This window comes from Manis pentadactyla, chromosome 11 (genome assembly GCF_030020395.1).
Source record: "Manis pentadactyla isolate mManPen7 chromosome 11, mManPen7.hap1, whole genome shotgun sequence".
NCBI classification, from domain to species: Eukaryota; Metazoa; Chordata; class Mammalia; order Pholidota; family Manidae; genus Manis; species Manis pentadactyla.
Genome location: NC_080029.1, coordinates 55,148,781 through 55,165,618, shown reverse-complemented (window position 1 = coordinate 55,165,618; position 16,838 = coordinate 55,148,781). Strand labels below are relative to the sequence as shown.

The following is a 16,838-nucleotide window of genomic DNA, read 5'->3' as shown; positions in this document are numbered from 1 at the left end:
GAACATATCTCCCCAGGCAAGGGAAACAAAAGCAAAAATGAACAAGTGGGACTATATCAAGCTGAAAAGCTTCTGTACAGCAAGGAATACCATCAGTAGAACAAAAAGACATCCTACAGTATAAGACAATACATTCATAAATGACATATCCAATAAGGGGTTGAAATCCAAATTTACATAAAAAGCTCATGCAACTCAACAAACAAAATGCAAATAAGCCTATTTAAAAATGGGCAGAGGATCTTAACAGACACTTCTCCAAAGAAGAAATTCAGATGGCCAACATGCACATGAAAAGATGCTCCACATCACTAATCATCAGAGAAATGCAAATTAAAACCACAATGAGATATCACCTCACACCAGTTAGGATCACCATCATCCAAAAGACAAACAACAACAAATGTTGGCAAGGTTGTGGAGAAAGGGGAACCCTCTTACACTGCTGCTGGGAATGTAAAATAGTTCAACCATTGTGGAAAGCAGTATGGAGGTTCCTCAAAAAACTAAAAATATAAATACAACTTGACCCAGGAATTCCACTCCTAGGAATTTACCCTTAGAATGCAGGATCCCTGTTTCAAAAAGACAGATGCACCCCTATGTTTATCACAGCACTATCTACAATAGCCAAGAAATGGAAGTGACCTAAGTGTCCATCAGTAGATGAATGGATAAAGAAGATGTGGTACATATACACAATGGAATATTATTCAGACATAAGAAAACAAATCCTAACATTTGCAACAACATGGATGGAGCTAGAGGGTATTATGCCCAGTGAAATAAGCCAGGCAGAGAAAGACAAGTACCAAATGATTTCATTCATCTCTGGAGTATAACAACAGAGCAAAACTGAAGGAACAAAGCACCAGCAGACTCACAGAACCCAAGAATGGACTAACAGTTACCAAAGGGAAAGGGACTGAGGAGGATGGGTGGGAAGGGAGGGATAAGGGGGAAAATGGGCATTATGATTAGCAGACATTATATAGAGGGGGACACGGGGAGAGCTGTACAACACAGAGAAGACAAGTAGTGATTTTATAGCATCTTACTACTCTGATGGACAATGAGTGTAATGTGATATGTGGTGGGGACTTGGTGATGGGGGGAGTCTATTAACCATGATGTTGTTCAGGTAATTATACATTAATGATAGCAAAATATTTTTAAAAATTAAAAAAAAATAAGGCAAGACTATTTATTTAATTAAAAGATGATGTTAAAGCAAGTCTAATTTTTCTCCTAGAACTGTCAACAACTTTGGCTATTTATGAGCCCTGTTTTTCAATCTAAAGCACATTAAGTCCTGAGCCTTGAAATCTGAATTCTCCCTACTTTGCCACTACTAATCAGCTAAGTGATACTGAAGAACTTATTTAACCCCTCTGGCTTCAATTTTCTCTCACATAAAATGAAGATATAAGACCAGCGTATTTCTAAATTATTTGCAGTGCTCAAAGATTGCATACACTTTTACATCTTCATCTTTTGATTAACATGATTATGTATTCCTTTTTGCCTACTGTCTTATCAATGGGTTTCAGCCCCAGGCAAGTTCACTATGGGTTCAGTGTGACCATAGAAATGACAGTAGAATGTTCTTGGGGTGAAAGGGTTATACCCAACTTTATTTCCATGGTGGCAGATCAATCATTAGAATCGCATTCACTCAGAGCCAGTCTGCATGCAGCAAGCTGGTCTCTGCCTCTAGGCCTCTTGGCCTGCATAGCCATCCTCTGGGCCTCTGTCCTCAGCACTGCCAACACTCTAGTCTTTTCTCTGCTCTCCTACAACCTTGGAGCCCTGCCACCATGTCGTGCCCAGAGTACTGGGCAGAGCTCTTTATAAAGAGTCAATAGCAATGTATTGCCCACACATATGTAGTGAGCTAGCCAACAAGGGCCAGGTGAGAATCCTGGCCACAGGAATTTTCATTTTATCCACACCTACCAGTTAATGAGAATTGCTAGCAAGGCACAAGATCTATAATCATTCTGGGGTCCGGTAACTTAGGGAATCTTATTTTTCTATTCAACTTTCCTGGAATAGGTCACATTTGAATTCAAATTTATTGTGTGTAAGTTAGTTAATTCTTTAGGTTTGGTTCTCAAAAAATAGCCTTTGGAAAATTGCAGTTAGTAAAAGTGTCATCTATTTTTATCTTTTGTACGTTATGAGAAAACAAAAAATTTCAGGCAAGCATAGTCACACACTGTCAGAGTGACTGTTTCCAAGTACCATAAAGTTGCTGAGGGCCTAAGATATAAAAAAGCCCTAATCTTGAGTCTTTCAGGGAATGGAAAGAGTAAAATTTCTGCTCTCATGGAACATGCAATCTCTTTTACTCTTTTGATTCTAATTTGCACATTAAAATTAGCCAAACTTTAAGCCATGTAAATTCATGAGAAGACAGAAATGACTGAGGTCAGATAATATCTTGAGAATAGTACACATATGTATGTACCTACCATCTGGTATTATAACTGCCTGATCGGTGTATTTTGTATTATATTTCTCCCTCCATAGAATATATACCATATATAGTAAACAGATGCAATTTGAATCCAGGAGAGTGGATAAGAGTGTCTAGGAGTGAGTATGTGTACAGAAGAGAGAGGAGAAAAGAAAGAACAAGAGAAGCCATTCTGGAATCCTGAGATTCATGAAGTAATCTCATTTAGAGGAGCCTGAGAAGGTTCCTGAGAACTACAGAGAGAGGAAGAAAGAAAAGCAGGAGTCACTGGTAGCATGGTGTCTTGCCAATGGGTTTCAGCCCCGGGCAAGTATGCTATGGATTCAGTGTGACCAAAGAAAATTGACAGCAAAACATTCTTGGGGTGAAAGGGTTATACCCAGGTTTATTTCCAGGTGGCAGGTCAGTCACTAAAATCCCGTTCACTCAGAGTGAGTCTGCAGGCAGCAAGCCAGTGTCTGCCTCTGGGCCCCTCTGTCTGTCCAGCTGTCCTCTGAGCCTCTCTGCACAGTCGTCCCACACAGCTGTCCTCCAGGCCTCTCTGCACAGTCATTCTGCACAGCCATCCTCTGGGCCTCTGTCCTCGGTGCTGCCACCACTCCAGCCTCTGTTCTGCTCTCCTGCAGCCTTGCAGCCCTACCACCATGTCGCGCCCAGAGCACTGGGCGGAGCTCTTTTTATAGAGTCAACAGCCATGCAGTGCCCACCGGTGTGCAGTGAGCTAGTCAACCACAGGCAGGTGAGAATCCTGGCCACAGGAACTCTCATTTTATCCACACATGGAAACCATGGGAGAAATTTAATAAGAGTGGCTAGCTAGTGTTACATAGAGGAAAGGAATGAAAATGCTTAAAATAGACTATTTGATTAAAAAGTCACCAGTGCCTCTGGGAAGAACTGTCTCTGGAATGAAGCAGCATCAAACTTCAAATTACAGTGGGTTAGGGTTTAAATTGACGGTGAGGAAATGGAAACAGAAAAGTTGGATACACTCTGTCAAGAACTTTAATGATAAGATAAAAGGAGATGAGCTTAAAGTTGAATGAAAGTATTTTCAAGAAAGTAAAATTAATGTTTTAGGAGGGAACATATTTAGCCTTATTTCTAGAAAGGTAAAGAAATTGCAAAAATAAATAGAAACTGTCTTGCTTGAGTATTTCAGCTCTGAGCAAGTTCATTATTGATTTCATGAGACCAAGAAATGACAAGAAAACATTCTTGGGGTTAAAGGACTTATACTCACTTTATTCTCACAGTAATAGGTCAAGCATTAGAATCACATCTGCATCCAACAGTCTGCAGGTCTGTAATCCTCCTCCATCTCTGCTTCCACCCACAGTACTGGGTAGAGCTCTTTATATAGTGACTTAGTCAATAATAGCTTATTGCCTACAGGTGTGGAAGCATTAGCCTAGTAGTAGGCCAATTACATCATCAAGTAGTTTAGGGTCAGGTGAGGATACTAGCCATAGGAACTTCCATTTTCCCCACGCTAACTTTATAAGAAAGAGAAAATATTTATTGGAATAAAGCTTGAAAGGAGAAAGAATGCGCCTCTAGTGGTAAAGCAGAGATGTGTGAAACATAAATGCATTTTGGGATGGAAAGGAGACAAGATGGAGGATTCATAATTAATATTTCCTCAATGAGTAAGTAGTGGTTAGTGCTGAGAGTATGGAACCCAATATGGAATTCAGAAATTTCAAAAATGATAAATATTTAGAGCACTGGGATAATGGGACAGGAAAAAAAATTAAAGATCAACATAGCACTATTCTGAATGTATAATATAGTTTATGTTTTTTAAGACATTGTGTATTCACAAGTACATGTGCAGTTTTGAAAAATAATCATTCACAGCATTTTAAAATATCTTTAACACCTTCCTGTGTTGATAGATAGTAACTGCACTAGTGGACGTGAGGATTGAATAATATGGTGTGGTTAAAATGAGAGCTCCTGTGGCCAGGAATTTCATCTGGCCCTGGTTGACTAGCTCACTGCACATCTGTGGGCAATACATTGCTGTTGACTCTATATAAAGAGCTCTGCCAGTGCTCTGGGCATGACACAGTGGCACAGCTGCAAGGCTTCAGGAGAGCAGAGCAGAGGTTGGAGTGGTAGCAGCACTGAGGATAGAGGCCCAGAGGATGGCTGTGTGGGACAGCTGTGCAGAGAGGCCCAGAGGACAGCTGTGTGGGATGGCTGTGCAGGCAGAGAGGCCCAGAGGATGGCTGTGAAGATAGATGGGCCCAGAGGCAGAGACTGGCTTGCTGCATGCAGACTCGCTCTGAGTGGATTGCAGAGACTGACCTGCCACCTGGAAATAAAGTTGGGTATAACCCTTTCACCTCAAGAATGTTTTTCTGTCAATTTCTTTGGTCACATTGAATCCATAGCGAACTTGCCCGGGGCTCAAACTCATTGGCAAGACATATGGTTAGCTGTTGAACCACTGTGTTGTATACTTAAAACCAATATAAGATTATATGTCTATAATTCAATTAAAAAAAAAAGATTCCAACAGGTAACCAGGTAAGTGTGGGGAAAATGGAAGTTCCTATGGCCAGGATCCTCACCTGACCCTAAACTACTTGATGATGTAACTGGCCTACTGCTAGGCTAATGCTTTCACATACGTAGGCAATAGCTATTATTGACTGAATCACTATATAAAAAAGCTATGCCCAGTGCTCTGGGTAGAGGAAGAAATGAAGGTGGATTATGCACCTGCAGACAGCTGGACGGAGACGTGATTCTAGTGCTTGACCTACCGCCATGAGAATAAACTGGGTATAAGCCCTTTTACCCCAAGAAAGTTCCATTGTCATTTCTCAGTCTCACTGAATCCATAGCAAATTTACCCAGGGCTGAAAACCTCAGGCATAACAATTGGCATAGTCAGCAGGATTTGCTGTAGACCAAAGAACAGAACAGGCTGCCCTCTTGGGAGGGGTGCTTCAGTGGGCTTCTCCTATGGATGTGAAGACGTTTGAGTGCCCCCAGTGGCTATGTGCTCTGAGGTGGCTTGCGCCCTAGAGGACTGGGTCACACCCAAGGACTGGAGGTAGGTGGAGGTAATGCCCGAGGCAGTAGAGTTGGCTCTCAGCATAATAAGGAGGTCCTTTGAGAAACAGTGCCCTCAAGGTGGTGGGAACTATTGATGGCTGTTTCTCACAGCATTAAAAACTACAGAAGAGGAATGTGCTCCTGCAAGAGAAACAAGAGATGGCAGCATGAGAATGTGAGCTACAAAATGTTGTGGATTTTTTTGAAGAATGAAATGGCATTGATACAGGAGGAGGCAGCATGAATACGTGAGCTGCGTGGTGCTGTAGAGGAAGTAAAACATTTGTTGAAAATGAAATAGTGTCGCTGTGAGGCCCTGTGGAAGCGGCAAAGGCCATGGAGGAAAAGGATGTACCGCTGAGGGAAGCATAGGAGGAGGCAGCATGAGAAAGCCAGCTGCAAGGTATTGAGGTGAAGGTAAGAGAGCTGCTGAAGAATGAGCTAGTGTTGCTGTGATACACTGTAGAAAAGGTAAAGCATGTAGCAGAGGAGGCACTTGGGAGAGTGAAGAGAAAGGTGCCATCAGCTCTGGAAATGGAGGAACTGGGGAAGGATGAAGGGGTGGTGCTGGAGGCACCTACTCCTCCTCTATTAAAAGCACATCCAGATGTAGTCAAGAAAATAAAGACACAGCAACTGAGAGTTCCTCTGGGAGATGTGCAGCCCCCTCCCTAAGTCATGGAGCATTCTATGCTTCACCCCTGTACTCAGGCTGAGCTGGTGGATTTGGGCTCCCCATTTTGGCAGACTCTCTTGGAGTTGATATCAGCTTGGCTCCTGCATCTTGGGGATATAGTGGGGGATGGAATTGTTCTGTTTGGGTCAGAGATGGGGAAGCTGGATTCCCTGACAGCTCATCCTGCCTTGAGATAGCAATTACAAAATGTGTATCAGACCCCAGAAAATTACTCCCTTCTCAATTGGCTTATGGTCCAACTTCATGCTGTATAGCCCACTGACAGTGATTTGCCATTTTCCTCTGGTAGATGGCAGACATATGCTGAGCTCCAACAGGTGTTGTGAGAGTAAGGCATGAAAAATGTGAAATGCTATTTGTAGTCCAGAGAATTATGGCCCAGATGATGAGCCTTTTACTGCATGGGTGAGAAATGTGGTACTTCAAACAGCTCCCCCATCCCTCTTTGGGCCCCTAGTGGCCATTCTTGCCCCTCACTTAGGGCAGTCCATAAGGCAGGTTACCTTATGGTAGAACACTCGGGAGATGCTGAAGCAATGAGAGCATGGAAGGAAATATGGTCTGCTACTCAGAGGAAGAATTTAAAGGGCTCTGTGAAGGTTAGGAGGACCCAGATATGGGTTGATTTAATAGACACAGGAGCAGACAGAGAGAAATTAGATGGGAAGTAAATAGAATCTCACTGGAGCTGTAGCAACAATTGAAACTGAAGCAGCATTTCTGGCAGCTGAGGACCAATAAGCAGAAGCCAGAGACAGAGCCACAAGTCTGGCCTGTGTGTCTGCAAGAGTTCCTGCTGGAGAGTGAGCCTACCTCACGTGAACCCACATGGGAAGATGATTGGGGGATATGGTTTGACTAAGGGGAGGGTCAAGGTACCCACCCTGAGGGCCTGGGAAGGAGTAGAACCAGAGGCCACATGTTGAAATATCTATCCATTGGTTCCCAGTGAATGTACATGTCCTGGCTGTAGTTGATACACGAGCCGAATGTTCACTGATTTACAGCAACCCTGAGCAGTTTCCCAGGACCCCTACTAATATATATGGATACGGGGGTAATGCTAGCAGACTGAAAGAAATCCAAATCTCATGGGAATAGGGTGTCTACCCCCAAAGGAGTATACCGTGTATATCTCTCCCATCCCTGAATATATTTGGGGGATAGATATCCTGCAGGGCCTACAGTTGCAGACCACTGCAGGTGAGTTCAGACTGAGAGTACGGGTGGTGAAGGCCGTTCTGAGGAGACACGCTAAGCACCCACCCATAGTTTTGCCTGTGCCTTGGTGGGTGACCAATGCCGAACAAAAGAAACTATCTGGAGGGCACAAAGAACTTGGATGGACTGGAGGAGGTGGGTATTATTAAGACCACCCATAGTCCTTTCAATTCCCCAGTGTGGTCAGTAAAAGAGTCAGACAGTTCCTGGAGTATGACCATGGATTACAGAGAACTGGGTAAAGTCATATCCCCTCTATTGCTGACCTCATGGATACCCGTAGTCATGAACTAAGAATATATCATGTTGTTGTAGATTTCGCTAACACACATTACACATAGACAGAACAGTCAGGAACTATTTGCCGTCACATGGGAAGGATGACAATGGACTTCCATTGTCCTTTCACAGGGCTACCTCCATAGTCCCACCATCTGTTGTGGACTTGTAGCCCAGTGCTTGGGGCAGAGGAGAGGCTGGAGGTGAAGGCATAGCCTGGAGCTGAGTGCAGAGCTTAGAGCAGGGCAGAGCCTGGAGAAGAGCAAGGGAGAGCCAGGAGTAGAGGCAGAGATGAGGTGGATTACAGACCTGCAGACTGCTGATGCAGCTGTGATTCTAGTGCTCAATACACCACTGTGAGAATAAAGCTGAGTATAAACTGTCTTACCGTAGAACATTCCATTGTCATTTCTCAGACTCACCAAATCCATAGTGAACTTGCCTGGGGCTGAAATACTCAGGCAAGACAGTAAGAACCACAGGTCAGTTGAAAAAGATGCCAATTAGATTATCAAGAGTTCAAGGAAAGATACACAACACAATTATGACAGGAAATAAATGAACAATAAATTATGGCATCTAGGGAAGACCTTATTTCTCAGTCAGAGCAGCCAATCTAAAGAGAGGTGACCTTTCCACCTATGCTTCCCCAAGGAAAAGGATTGAGAATGAAAAGAGCACTGGTTTAGGCTAAGGGTTTTGATATTTAGAGAGGCATGCTTCAGGTTTTCTTCAGATATTAAAAGAAGCAGAGACAAGAGAGTCCAAGGGTGACCCTAGAAAATACCTTTTAAAGGGTTGATTTCTCCAGCAATAAATGTTTTCCAGGTGATTACCTTCAGGAGGCCATTTTTGTAGACCCAACAATGGTAAAAAAATTATTTTGGAGTGATGCTTTAAATTGTGTATTGGCAAAAATCTGCTTTTCAAGTGTACTAAGTTTAATTGATTCTAGAAGAATGTTTGCTTTAGGATAATGCAATAAATGTCACTGTTAGGTTTTCTGCTTCAAATGCAAACCTCAAAAAAGCGTGTGTCTAAATTGTTTGAATTGACTGTTAGAAAGTACATTTAATGTATACAAAATTGAGCAGCTCCCTTTGTAGCCTATAATATGACATAGCCTCTAGCACTATGTGAAAAGGCATCCGTTTCTACAGTAAAAGCTCTGGTGGAAACAGGTTTGCTCTTTCAGTCATGGAAGTCCGTCACTGAACAGCTACAGTCCACAGGTCCATGACTACTCAAGAAGAAAGCAAATAAGCAGCATCTCCAAGCCTCATGCCCCTAGGCTCTCTTCCTACCTGCTGCACAGATACCAATCATGTGATGGAATTTTCTTTTTTAATGAAGATTGACAAAAGCATTTGAAAAAAATCAGTCTAGGAATAAAAAAGCTACTTATAAAGATGCAACAGTATGTTTCACCTATAACAATGGCAAAGATTCAAAAGTATGAATAAAACCAATGTTGATGTGCAGCAAAATGAAGTCTCTTTCAAAGTTGGCGAGTATATAAATTAATACTGTCATTTAAAAAATGGAGACATATATTAAGAGCCTAAAATGACTGCACATATTAACTCATGAATTTCACAATTAGGAATTTACACTAAGGGAAAAATAATACATGTACACAAGAAAGTGTTAACAGTTTATCATAGAGATATTTTAATAGAAAAATATATAAACATCCTGAATATTCAACCACACTGGTAGTATTCTACAATAATAAAAAGATATTTGGGTATGTCTCTGTAATTGGTTTATTGTACAGCTATGTATTATTTTGTTTTTTGTAAAAATATATAATAGTCTAAAAATTTCCAGGTTAGAAATTTCCTACAACTAGGCAGAAAATCCTACAAAATGTTTTCATTAAGGGTTTTTTTTTCTTAGGTGGGGGTTGGGGGGGAGGGAGTAGGGGGAGAGCAGTGCATGTAAAAATTTAGAACTAAGCAAAAAGAAGCATTTACTTGTGGTCAGCCACATAGGATATGAAGTATTTGTTGTCTGACCAGAAAAGGCAAATCTGGTTAACTTTTAAAAGACCTCACAGGACTTTTTTTCTTACTTTGGTGAATTTGTTTTGGCTCCTTTTCTTGGAGGATTAGAAATAAGATTGTGCTGGCACACTGTAAACAGAGGTATCCTATACAAGCAGAAATTCACATGAACTGAATTTGAAAGACTATGATACAAATCTGAGTTCAAATTTACAAATTCACAATACGAAATATATGTCACAGAAACCAGAATACTTGTAAGTCCATGAGACAAAGCATACCTACATGAGAAGCTAGAGGATAAGCAGAAGGCTATTGGATGAGCCTGGAATGTGAAGGGGGAATTCAATTAATAAAATGTTTAATGGTATTAGAGGAAAACTGCCTGATGCAAGACTGTTACTACAGGGATGATCTTTCCAATACGACCAGAAGACTCAGCTATAGCTCCTTTCCTTTATCTCTAAGCCAGAAATGGCCATGCTGTGTCACAGTGTGACTGAGAGGGGAAACTGGAAGGGTTTCTGTCCCCTAGATGAGGGGGCCTGCAGACAAGGCACAGACTTACTGAATGTGGATACAGCAAAGAGGCTTTCATGCAGCCTCCCAAGACACAGTAGGAAAGACAAAGATGCCTTGCTGGAGAGGAGAGATAAGGGTTATAGTATGTCATCACTACTGAAAGGGTCTGGTACGCAGACGGCTGAGTCTGCAGAGTGGATTTATCCCTGTGGCCCACCAGTCCTTGAGGAAGCTGAGTCCTTTTGTGTCTGGCAAGAGCGGTAGCAGCACTTTCATGAACCACTCTGAGCATGCTGCCAGGAGACCACCAAGGCAGAATATGTCCTATTCATTGCCTTCAGTTGCCTTGAATAGACATAGCCTTTGCACTTGGCAGGCTGGCTGAGTTCTCTCGCTGACTGATGAGGCCAGCCAAGCTGAGGCAGGCAGCTGAAACATATTGAGCACAACAAGGTACTTTAATTTGCCTGCCCTGATTTTTCATATGATATGGCCAATATTGGACCATTTGACCTACAAAAATGGCAAGTTCACATGATTGAACCTACAGTCCAAGCTGGCCATAAAATAAAAGACTGTGTCCTCTCCCACCAAAAAAAAAGCAATTCCTTTAAAGAATGTAGTCAAACTTCTCTGAGGAAGTTAAACCACCAAGCTCTCAGTATAATCTTGGCCTACTTAGAGGATTATCTTATATCCAACAACAAAATTTTTGTTAAAGGATTTTTCTCTTCAGGCATAAAACTCTATGGGACCTTTACTGGGGACCCCTACCAAAACAGAGGGGAACACTGGGCGAAATTATCAGACTAAACTTCTGTTTTGCCAATGGGTTTCAGCCCAGGGCAAGTTCACCATGGATTCAATGAGACCAAAAAATGACAGTAGAATGTTCTTGGGGTGAAAGGGTTTGTACCCAACTTTATTCCCATGGTGGCAGGTCAACCACTAGAATCCCGTCCACTCAGAGCAAGTCTGCATGCAGCAAGCTGGGCTCTGCCGCTGGGCCTCTCTACCCCTGCAGCCATCTCAGTCTCTATCCTCAGTGCTGCCACCGCTCCACTCTTGTCTCTGCTCTCCTGCAGACTTGCAGCTGTGCCACAGCATTGCCCAAAGCACTGGGTGGGAGCTCTTTATATACAGTCACTCACAGTGTATTGCCCACACATGTGTACTGAGCTAGCCGATGAGGGCCAGGTGAGAATCCTGGCTACAGGAACCTTCACTTTATCCAAAACTTCCTTACTCCTGGGAGTGTTTGGATAGATAATACCAATATTTACCTGGTAGCTCTCTTTCTTTGCCTCCATGGTTAACAAAACCCACATCTGTCTGACAGTAACTTTTTAGCTATATTAAGCCATGCAGAAAGTTATAGCCTTTGCCCTGGAAAACTATGCTTTGTTTTTGAGACAATTTGTATATCTCTACTCTGAGGTAATAATTTTGCAGTTGAACAGTGAAAACAATCTTATTTTCAGGATCATCAATATTGTACCCTTGTCAAATAATAACACAAGTAACATATTACTTACTAAGCTTTTACTAGGTGCCGAGCACTGTTGTCCTTTCCATGTATTAACTCATTTAATCTCCTTATTAGTATTCCAACTGGGAAAGGCAGGACTCAGACCTAGGAAGTCTGGTTGTAGACTTCCTTCACCACCAGGAGTTAACTTTTCTTAACCACCATTATATTAATATATAAAAGAAGAACACAACAAAGAAAGTCTACGAATTTAGTTTTTTTATAGTAAATACATTTAATTAATATAAGCAGGAAAATTTGTTTTTAAAGGTTAACTTTTATATTGCTTATTTATTGTCTGTCTCTCTTTACTACAAATGAAAATTCCTCCAGGGCAGGGACTTTGGCTGTTTTGGTCACTGCTGTATCTGTGGTGTCTAGAAAAGACACGGGAAGCACTCATTAAATATAATGACCACCTTTTTGTCTCTTCCCATTTTCCATTTTATCTATTTTCAGAAAAAAGGAGTGGGGTAGGGTCATGAGTTGCACAATAAATTATATGGCCAACCTATCATAACTATTTGTTGAATGAATAAATTATCTGAAAAACCTCTGACATTTTTATTTTTCATATGCTTACATGGTCCATACTGTCTCCCCAAATACCACCAATTTCAGGGATGTTATATAAATAGAAATTGGTGTCTATAAAAAAATGACAAAAAGCAGTTGAAAAGCAAGACCCCATGATTGAACTCCGACTCAGTGAGACAGTTCACAGAGAGCAAGCCAACAAACTCTGTCCTCTTCCCATGTTTTATATTGATGGAGTCCTTTGATAGTGCTGAAAAATATATATTTGCTGGTAGTAAGCATCTTATCAGACCTCAGAGGTAGAGAAATGTGGCTGCCAGCAACTACAAGATCACCTTTGGTTGGTAAGTTCTCATAAATTGAGGAAATAAATTCATTAAATAAAAAAAATATACAACATAAATATGTTACTCATATGGGATTACAGAAAAAGAGGAGAGAGTATTTAAAACACACTGGTCAGTAAAATAAGAAAAACTTAAATGACTGTGAAGATAACTGAGATGGGGAAGAAGACCCAGCCACACTCATGTGCAGATAAGGTGATAGTGGAATTCAGTGGGGTGAAGTTCTCCACAAAGATTTGAATGGACAAGGACTGTTAAATTACAAGTCAGGAAACAGAGTCCCCTCACCCATGTTATTATAATTAGAAAATATTCATGCAAATGAAAGAAACAGTAATCAGGGATACAACTGCATGAGTTTTAGCCAGCTCAACCTGCAGAAAATATCTGGAAAGAAATTTGGAATTATTTAAGAGACAGTATGATATCAGAGGGGTTGGTTATTAGATGATTGTGTAAAATTTAATGAGCCATCATGCTGGGGATTCTTAAATGATGCAGATTCAAACCTGTTATTTCTTTTACTGACTTCACCAGTTAGAGTAAATGTTTCATATTGCTAATACCACATAGTTGGAAATCCTGCGACTGACAGGTAAATTTCATTCTCCTCTTCTGATGGCTTTGGGTATTGGCTAAAAAAAAAAATATGAAGAAAACTGGAACACCCTGATGGCTTGATCCTTTCCCTTACTGCTGTCATCAAGAAAAATCCAGCTAACCAAAAACATTTAGAATAAGGGGTTGGGTAGGCAAGCTACAACCTGCCGGCCAAATCAACACTGCCACTTGTTTTGTAAATAAAGTTTATTGACCCACAATCATACCCATTTATTTACATACTTTCTATGCTGCTTCCATAGTACAAGAGCAGAATTAAGTAGTTAAGGCAGACAAAGAATATAGTATGGCCCACTAAAAATATTTTTTATTTTGAGGGCCATACTGTACTTGGACTTTCATAGAAAATGTTTGCTGACCTCCTAGAAAATAAGAGGACAGGAGATTTATTATTAGGTTCTTATAAAAGCCAGTCATCATATACTTTGGACATTCTCTTTCTAATGTTTGAATCTTGGTGATATGATAAATATTTTGAGAAGTATTTTTAATTTTCCAGTACTCAAGACCTAGAAGCCAGTCTTGCTCATGTATAGTAAATGGTAAGCTAATGATCTGAAAGGGTCACTCCACCTAATAATCACTGGAGAAAATCCAACTCATCTCAGAATAAAATTCTATAAAATATAGTGATTACTCTCTTTAGTATTCCAACAAACTGTGAATTTTATAGGACTCTCATAAAACTGTTCTTTCAATGCTGCAATCAGATGAACAAAGCCATATATTAACACAAAACACTTCTGATTATATGACATATTAAGATTTTAAAAACATGTGCAATATATAATTTGAAGGCAACAGGATGGTGTGTAGTTGATGGCTGTAGTTAAATCTGTCATAAACTACATTATTCTTTCTAAATCTGAATAAAATTTTACTGACAAAAACAGTTTATCCTCAGCCATTAACTTGAACAGGCAGTGTGAGTCAACTATAATGTATTAAACAAATCACAGCTGTGAACTGTTTATTAAATAATTTATTTCATACCATGTTTATGTCTGTTACTCATCAAGATATGTTTACTTCATGAACTGATATTTATTTTCTTTTATTTGATTGAATGAAAGCATAAATTATAGATTTAGTGTCACAATCTTTCATTTCTGTCATGGAAGAAAAAAGACATTTTAATCCTACTAGATTGTTCAATGTAAATAAAGCATTTAGAAATATGAAAAGATTTGTGTTTTTTATAATAAGGAAATGTCATTTTCACATAGGTTCCTCAAAGAACAATGAAGAAACAAAGAGATTACTTCCTCTCATTTAAACATTCTATGTATTCAACTAAATGACAAGAATAGAACCTTGTCTTTGGACATCACACAACATATCCAGGCTTTTTATAAAATAGTTATTAGATCAATCTCCTGAGAGGCCTGGATCTTATACAGCTTCAGATTTCTTTGGTTCACTAGAACCAACTTATACAAATGGGAAGAATGTGTTCAATATCTACATTTAACAAAACCCGGAGGAGTTCTTAAGTTGAAAATATGAAAAGAATTAGAAAGGATTCAACAACAATGACTGAACACTCTAGAAAATGAACACTCTGAAAAATGCTAACACATTTTTATGTAACGCTAATGAGCACAAATTCTTAAATATAATACAGTGGGAGGAGGGAAAGCTTTAATATAAACTGATGAAAATGCTTAACCCACTATGACCAAAAGAATAGTTTTGACTCTGCTTGGGTCCAGATTCTGTGCCTCTCTCCTCCAACTACACTTCCTCTTCTGAGTATCACTCACAGATTTTCTACTGCTATATTTTCTATAGGAAGTTTTTGGCCTCATTTCTCCATGACAAAGGTTGTTCAGGGCTGCAGTTTATCCTCTGCTCTTATGACTGGCTCTTTTGTATTCTGTGGGTATTTTCTGCCACTATGCAGAAAAATATACCATCCTAATTGGGGTCTTGGCCTTCCTTGATTTCCTTTACTAGAGAGTTATTTTAATATACTGTGCAATTCAATTAAACATTTTTGACGTGCTCAGATCATGGATGGGGAGAGTCTTCTGTTTATCCATCTCAGACTCAGGAATGTGAGGCCTTTATCTGTAAATCAACAGTTCACATATGATAGGCTAAAGAATAAAACTAAACTATTTTATTGGAGGTGTTTTTTTTTAAGCCCTCTCTAATTTGGGGAAATGGACTTCAAATAAACCAAATAGTCTTATTTTTCTAAAATAGAATTTCCAAAGGGAGCTAGAAATATATTGTCTTAAAGGGACTCCAAAGAAAAGTGTTCCTATAAGAGAGTAGAAATATAGTTTTTGCTAATGTTCTTTTTAGACAATATATTTCTAGTTTTTATTGTTGTGTAAGTCTAGCAAATGCCATTATTTTATTTTGAATATCTGTTTTCATCAATAGCTCACTTTAATCTTTTAATTTTTCCTGCTTTGATATATTAAAACCCATAGCTCTATTAGTCAGGGGTCCAATCAGATTAAGTGAGGAGAGTTTAAGGAAGAGACCAAAGCAGATTGAATAGTGGCCCCTAAAAAACATTTCTACTTAGAACCTCAGAATGTGACTTTATTTGGAATAAGCGTCTTTGCAAATGAAATTAAGATCATCCTAGGTTAGAGTTGGTTCTAAATTCAATTACAGGTGTCCTCTAAGAGACGGAAAAGGAAAAGACACAGAGAAGGCCATACACAAACCAACACAGACACTGGAGTGATGCTGCCACAAGCCAAGGAATACCAGGAATTTCTGGCCACCACCAGGAGCTGAGAGAAAGGCAGGGAATAGATGCTTCCTTGTCTTCTCCAGAAGAAACTACCTCTGCTGACATCTTCAGCTTTGGACCTCTGGCCTTCAAAAGTATGAAAGAATTTCTGGATGCTTTAAGATACCAAATTCGTGTTAATTTGTTATGGCAGCCCCAGGAAACTAATATAGAGACTATTTACAAGGATTTAGCCAGAGTTAAGAAAAACTATCAAAGCATGGAGAATTACCCAACGTGGTGAAAGAAGGACAGGAGATCACTCCCACTCCCAGGGCTGAAAAGGCAAAGGAAGGAGCAGTTATCATAATCCAGGGAAAAACTGCAGCTGTAGAAGAGGGCCACCTGGCAGGAGCGGTAGCCTTAAATAGAAGAAAGCTGCCACTGATAATCAATGACCTAGAAAGGACAGAAAAGGAGAAGAAACCCTACCCACTCTCTTCTGCCCTTTGATCTCTTGCCAAAGGGAGGATGCCTCCCATGGGTCAAATCAAGGAACATGAGATGGCAGGGGCACGGAGCAGGATGGAAAGGAGAAGAGTAGATTTGGAGGAACATATAAAGAATATCTAACACACATAATATGGGCAATATCATAGAATCATCTTTGCCACAAATACTTTGATCTAATATTTATTTCTGAGCATGAGCAAAAATGAAAGATAAAAATTAATAGCTTTTCAAATTGCCAAATGTCTTAATTTGTGAGAAATTACATTTCTGTCAAGGCCTATAGACTGCTAAAGATTATCTAACTACAAATATAAGAGACTTACTTAT

General features: G+C 40.0%; 1 long non-coding RNA gene across 2 annotated transcripts in view; it reads right to left on the bottom strand.

The window, feature by feature from the left end:
* Window positions 1-16,383, bottom strand: part of LOC130679518 (uncharacterized) — a 38,419-nt gene extending 22,036 nt beyond the window's left edge. The window contains exons 1-3 of one of the 2 annotated variants that reach the window (XR_008992502.1): window positions 16,291-16,383; window positions 15,991-16,145; window positions 13,872-14,415 (exon numbers count right to left, since the gene is read on the bottom strand). This is a non-coding gene — a long non-coding RNA (uncharacterized LOC130679518). Of the gene's footprint in view, window positions 1-13,871; window positions 14,416-15,990; window positions 16,146-16,290 lie in introns of those variants that run through there. The other variant, XR_008992503.1, reaches the window with a different exon arrangement.
* Window positions 16,384-16,838: the final 455 nt, after the last annotated feature.